The sequence below is a fragment of the Nicotiana tabacum genome, chromosome 1 (genome assembly GCF_000715075.1).
Source record: "Nicotiana tabacum cultivar K326 chromosome 1, ASM71507v2, whole genome shotgun sequence".
NCBI lineage: Eukaryota > Viridiplantae > Streptophyta > Magnoliopsida > Solanales > Solanaceae > Nicotiana > Nicotiana tabacum.
The window spans coordinates 95,928,327-95,935,605 of record NC_134080.1 but is presented as its reverse complement, the minus strand read 5'-3'; positions in this window follow the sequence as shown (position 1 = coordinate 95,935,605).

The following is a 7,279-nucleotide window of genomic DNA, read 5'->3' as shown; positions in this document are numbered from 1 at the left end:
TTGTCAATACGGTATCAGAATAGAGAGATATTCACATTTTTGCGAGACTGTGCAGACAGCCCCTATGGGACCCATTTGGTTGGTAGCCAACCTTCACTTATTCTTATCTCGTTTTTGGGATGATCTCTGCTCCTTTTTTGACCTCCTACCATACTCACACTCTCAAAACCCTCCAACACAGTTCCCCCAAGGCCCCAAACTAATTCCGAAAAAATACATCGTAATCCAAAATTAAAGTTTGCCAAAGGTGAAGAATAATCCCTCTATTTGGATGCAGAAGTAGGTGTGAAAGGTTTTCTACAGGATACTTTACACTCACAATTAATACACCATTGGAAAGGAGACCAAAGATGCGGCAAAGTGACACTTTCTAAAGTATTTATGTGGGAAAACATATCATGGCTATTTCTTATATCTCATTTATTTTTTCTTATTAGATTACATAATGTAATATCAATGTTGAGTTCATTGCTCAATATTGGTAATAGGATCTATGTAATCAACAATGTTTATTTCTTTCATCGTCTACGACCTCCTGACATTGTATTTGATTTTTGACTTTCCATTTATATATAAAACTAACCCTAGGCACTTGCCTAGTGGAGTGCCAAAAAAATATCCCTCTATGATGTTGTGATATGAATAAGTATGATGGTGAGCTAGGTTAAGCTTAGGGTTAGAATGTTATATACTACCTAAGGTATCTTTAACATCCTTTTGATGGTGTTTAAGGTTAATTACACGTTGGTTGTGGTGTTGGAGTGGAGGATTACAAGATATTTGTTATCTTTTATTGGGTTGTTTTAAGGCTATATATATGTTGTTATGGCTGTAAAATGGTGAAAATAACTTTATTATGATATGGTTTCTGTTGTTATGCATGTATATATGTTGATCAAGTGAATTGATGAAAGAAACATATGAAACTTTAGATTGGAAGTGAAGATTAACTTAAGTCAATTCTATTGTATTGTATTGCCATTAAGGGCTGTTGTAAGGTAAATATAACGTAGATTTTTACTTAAAGCTACTGTAGAAGGTATGTATATTGTGGTCTTGCATTTGCTTAAGGTTATCTTGATGTTGATTAAGTTAAACGGATGGACTAGACATGAACTAGTGAATAAAGTTGCTAATTGAGAATAGTTGGAGTTGTGGATTATTTTCTTTGTTACAAAAATATAGTATAAGGATGGAATCATTGGTGAATGTCTTTATTATCATGTTAATGACACTGTTAAAGTAAGAAGTCTATAAGGGTGATATGGAATATACAGGTTCCAATTGGAGCTTGCCGCTCGTTGTGAAGTAGTTGTGACTTCTTGTTGTTATATGGTGTCTTGCTATTAATACTTATATGTTGATAGATTGATCTGGTTGTTATTGTTGGTTTATGGTATTGGAGGAGGCACTTGTTACAGGGGGAGATGCTGCCGAATTCAGTCAGGGACTTGATAATGTTATTGTAGATTAAGTTGAGTTATTTGAAGAGTTTCTTGGAAGATATTAAGGACTCAACATGGTTAAGGTATGTTAAGGCTATTCCTTCTTTCTTTTTGGCATGATCCATATGATACAAACGAAACAAGCAAATGTGCAACTTTCATTAATGACTCCATTCATAGAAGTACTAAGGGTGCCCATGTTCTTGATTCCTCATGTGTCCTATTATTATATAGTCTGTTCATGGGTCTCAGAAAATATGTAAGTTGATAAAGTTTATTTTATTATATTAACCGAGGGCATATTGATCTTATTACTTTTTGAGAAATCTTATCACTACAAAAAAAACTGGAATTAGTTACAAACATCGTCCCTAATCTTTTGCTAAAATGCTCATAGTTAGCAGAATTTCTTGATAATCCGTCGCAAAATGATATTAGCGACGGATTTTTTTGTTTAGCTATAGAATTTATCCGTCGCTAAAACTTGATTTTTAAGTAGTGTATTGACTTATTTCTTATGCATTGCATTCATTTATACATGTACATTGACCCATGACCAGATGACATTATATACATGTATATTATATGTATATGGGGTATGGGGAAAGGTTACAACATTATATATGCACCACCACCTGATCAGTTGGTATACGTTGATGATTTCGCCCATAGACGTCGAGATGATATGATGGGATGTCTTAGAGGCTTGATAATGTTATGTACACATATACCTATACATGATATGACATTTATATGTATATACATGACATTATAAATATTTCATGCTTCACAGAGCTATTCAGACTTACAGGTTGAGTTCTTTACTCCATGTTTCCTTCATGTCTTTTATATACTGCTTTCATGCCTTATATACTTGGTACTTTATTTGTGCTGACATCTGTTTTTTCCCCGGGGATGCTGCTTTTCATGCTCGGAGGCCCTGATAGACAGGTTGACAGTCCTCCTAGTAGGCTATCAGCTCAGCGGAAGGTGTTGGCACACTTCACTTGCTCCGGAGTTGCCAATTTGGTCAGTATACTTTGGACATATAATGATTGGCATGGCGGGGCTCTGTCCTAACCTTTATGATGTTTATATGTGTGTTAGAGGCTTATACGCAGATGTCATGTATATGGTTACTTGTATGGCCTTATCGGCCTATGGTTTGATTGTACAAATAATCATGTCGGCCTTATAGGCCCATATGATACATGTGTAAGTCTGTATATCATGTTGGATCATCCTGTGCAGAGTATTCCCTTATGTTTTATTCTGGTTATCTCATGACGGCCCTTTTAGCCCATTTACCCATGATGGCGTGATCAGAAAGATATGTTACATTGGTACTCGGTTGAGTCGGGCACCGGGTGCCCACCGTGTCCCTCCGATTTGGATCATGACACAGGGGGATCAGTTGTGTTTTGGATAATTCCGCACCATTTTGGAGTTAGTTGATGTTGCTGGTGTGTCGCTCCTGCGAGGTTTGGTGCGCATGTGCAATGTTGTACCTGTGGATGAAAGGTCGCAGAAGTGGGGTTGGCATAGTCTTGTGGATGGTTGCATCTCCGAAGGCGCACCTACAGAGATTTGCACGCGCCTTTGAGAATGGGCAAGCTTGAGGATTTGCGCACTTGTGATTGGGGGGTTACACCTGCGAGTCCATAAATGCAGCTGGTATGTCGTAGGTGTGAGGATAGGTATTATAGGCGGACCTCGCAAATGCATGTTATTTGTGGCAGATGCGAGCATATGGGTCGCAAATGCGAGAATGCCTGGTAGATCTTATATTTTGTGAGTTAGCGAATTCTTCACAATTTTGAGTTTTGAAGCTAGGGAAGAGGCAATTTTGGAAAGTATTTTCACTAGTACTTTGACAGTAAGTGATTTCTACTTGATTTTGATTATATTTCTTATTTTCACAAGGATTTATACACATTAATCGTTGAATTTTAAAAAGAAGAAACTTTGGATTTTGTTTATAATTTAAGAGAGTGTGTTTTGGCTATTTGAGGGCCAATTTGGACTCGATTTTTGAATCTAATCACATATTTGGACTCATAAGATTATGGGTAGCAGGGATCTACCCCTTAACTTGAGTTTTGATCATAGGGTCGGGTTGATTTTTGTTGACTTTTGGAAATTTGATTGAAGATTGAAGCTTTATTATTGAAATTGATTCCTATAGCTTTGTTTGATGTTATTGAGGTGTATTTGACTAGACTCGAGTCGTTTGGAGGTTGATTTGAGAGAGAAAGCTATTTTAGAAGGTTGAAGTTGTTACCCAGTGGGGGTTGATAAGTTGGTATTTTACCAACTTATCTCTTCTTGAATCTTAGGCTTTTATATGATTTTTTTGAGAAACTATGTCATTTGTTGAGGTTTATTGGCATATTTCAAGTATCATGTCATTTAGAAAAGACACGAAAGGAAAAAAAGTGAGAATATGTTAAAATAAAAAAATTACTACTAGTAGTTAATGCTCTTCGCGATCGTGAAGAGTAGCATGCGATCCTAGAAGTCCAGAATAAACGTCATCGCTAACACGATTGAAATGATGGGAACGCGAAGAAGGAAAGCTGGTAAGCCATTGGTCAAGTATTCTATGCAATCGCGAGGTAGGGAAACATGATTGCAGTCAACCTAGAATAAGTCTATCACGAACGTATTTGACTTTACATGAATGCGGTGAAGAAAAGATGGTCAGCAGCTGGTCAAATGTGCCACGCGAATGCGAGGTCCAATGTGCGATCACGGTTCTTTTAAAGCATTGTTCATAGCGATCGTAGAGCCCTTTCCATGAACGCAATTCACATAACTAGGCGGAAAATCACGACAATTTTGGCACATTTTTGACCCCCAAACCATTTAATACACAACTTAGCTTATTTGGACCACATTTTGGCTTCCTTGGAGTAGAAAAATACATGTTTTGGAGCTAGGGTTCTTGCATACACACTTGGGACTTGAAGATTTGAAGCTTTTGGTTGAGATCTTCTTATCCATTTTTAGTCATTTATTTATTTTCATACTTTTATTGAATATCTAAGTGTGGTGTATTTTATCCCAATACTTGAATCTTATTTATGGGAATATTCATTATTAAAGTTTGAATTAAATATCTTGTTATGCATATGTATTGAATGATTTTTATTTATTATGAAGTGAGTATTTTTTAATTATTCTTGTTGTTTAATATTTCCAGAGGGATTAGCTAACACTAGGGCTCACCCATTACCTTCGGATTAATCTTGAAAAAGGTAATTTAGGGTTGGTAAATAACGAGAACTTGAGGCGTTAACCCCCATATTAGAGATTCTACTTAGGGATAGGATTGAACTACTTGTAGTCGCATTAGGTGCCCTTAATCTCTTAATTATTTTAGGGATAATTCAATTAGGAAGTCTTGTTAGTCCTCGGATGTAACAATCTGGCCGGTTGTTTTAAGAATTAACACCTCGATCCCCTAATAATTGCTTTTTCCGTGTTTGTTTCTGCTATTGGGAGTTGCCGGGAAGATTCATTTTGAGTTTCGGAGTGTTTTGAGACATTTAGTCCCTAAATGAGAGCTTAAGCTTTAGGATTTGGGCTGTAGTCGGAGCAGAGTGAAGACGATCTCGGAATGGAATTCCGTCGATTTTGTTAGCTCCGTGATTTCGGGCATAGGGGCGTATATGGATTGTGTTTTGAAGGTCCGTAGATTATTTAGGCTTGAGATGTCGAAAGTTGAATTTTTGAAGTTTCCGGATCGATTGTGAGATTTTGATATCGGGGTCGAAATTCGATTCCAAAAGTTGGAATAGCTCTGTAGTGTTGAATGTGGCTTGTGTCCAAAATTTAGGGTCAATCGGACATGGTTTAGTTGGTTTCAGCATAGGTTGTAGGATTCTTGAAATTTCAAGTTCTTTAGGTTTGGATTGGAGGGTGATTCGTAGTTTTTGTGTTGTTTGATGTGGTTTGAGGGTTGCACTAAGTTCGTATGATATTTTAGGATTGGTTGACATGTTTGGTTGAGGTCCCGGAGGCCTCGAGTGAGTTTCAGATGTTTAACGAAGGTTGAATTAGACTTGGGCTATTTTCTAGAGTGTTGCTTCTGGTATTTTCGCACACGCTGAAAGGAGCTCACAGGTGTAGCCCGTAGATGCGAGGAAGAAGTTGCAGGTGCAATTTGGACACTATTGGCCAGTGATCGCAGATGCGGTTATAGGGTCGCGGAAGAGGACCGCATCTGCGGAGAAAGGAGCGCAGGTGCGCTATCTGCCCATTTAATGAAATCTCGCTGGTGTGAGTCCCCTGTCGCAGAAGTGGGTTAGCAGGTGCGGTTCCATGATCGCATAAGCGGAAATTGCTAGGAAAAAATGTGAAAAATTGAGGGTTTGAGTTCATAACTTAGAAAAATCAAATTTGGAGCTCGGGGTAAGGCGATTTTGGGAGGATTTTAAAGGGGAAATGAGTGGGTAACGATTCCTTATCCCTTTCTAGTTGTATTCCATTAATCTATTGTTGGTTTTATCATTTAATTGTGGGATTTGGATAAAAAATGGGAAAAAATTAAGAAAAGTTCTTAAGCCTAATTTTCGGAGACTTCGAGGTATATCTGTCGCATCTGCAGACCGAGGAGTCCCTCTCTATTCTCTCTTTTAGCTATAGACCTTCTGTAATTATTTTGTTTAGAAATTTGGAGATAGAGCATTATGTATTTCCTCTAGTTTGTGATTCATGAGATTCCGGGTTTTGGAAATTTGTTTCCGTATTGTGAGCACCTATTGTATATGTCGAGTGACATTTATAAACTCTTTATTTATAGTTTTACTCATAACTTGCCAGTTTCGTATTTCATTTCCTTTTTCCGCAATTTGTTAGGCTTACCTAGTCGTAGAGACTAGGTGCCATCAGGATAGTTCACGGAGGGAGAACTAGGGTCGTAACAAGTTGATATTAGAGCCCTAGGTTCATAGTATTCATGAATCACAAGCCAATATATTAGAGTCTCGCGGATCAGCTAGGAAAAAATTCCACTTCATTTGATTTCTTGTCGAGCGAGATTTTTGACATCATAATTCTAAACCTCTGTTTTCTAATTCTCAAAGATGGTGAGGACACGTTCTACCGGAGATAACCTAGCACCAACGCCCCCTGCTAGAGCCGTTAGAGGTCGGGGCCGGGGTAGAGGTTGAGGACGCGCACTTTGAGCAGCTAGAGCACTCGCGCAAGCTGCCATAGAGGAGCCACTAGCAGCTCCAGCCAGAGTTTGGGCATCTGATACGCCGACTCCTACCACTATTCCAGCTTTTCTGGAGACCCTTGCATAGTTTGTGAGCATGTACACCACTCTAGCTCAGGCAGGGTTGGTTCCCCTTGCTGCAGCCGCATCCCAGGCCAGGGGAAGTGCACACACTCCCACTGCCCGCATTCCTGAGCAGCGGGGTCCAGGTTGATCAGATCCCAGAGGTTATACCAGTACCACCTGCAGCCCCAGTTCAGCCCGAGGATAGGGTAGCAGCTTCATAGGATGAGCAGCGGAGGCTTGAGAGGTTCTAGAAGTACAAGCCTCCTGTATTCAATGGTCTAGCATCAGATGATGCTTTGGGATTTCTGGAGGAGTGTTACCGTATCCTCCACACTATGGGTATATCAGAATCGAGTGGGGTTTCTTTCACTGCCTTCCAGCTTTGAGGAGCAGCCTATCAGCGGTGGCGTACTTTTGAGTTGGATAGTCCAGTTGAGGCAACATCCCTTACATGGACCTAATTTTCAGATATGTTTTTCAGGGAGTATGTTCCTCAGAGCCTTAGGGACACATGACGCGCAGAGTTTGAGCATTTGCGCCAGGGTAC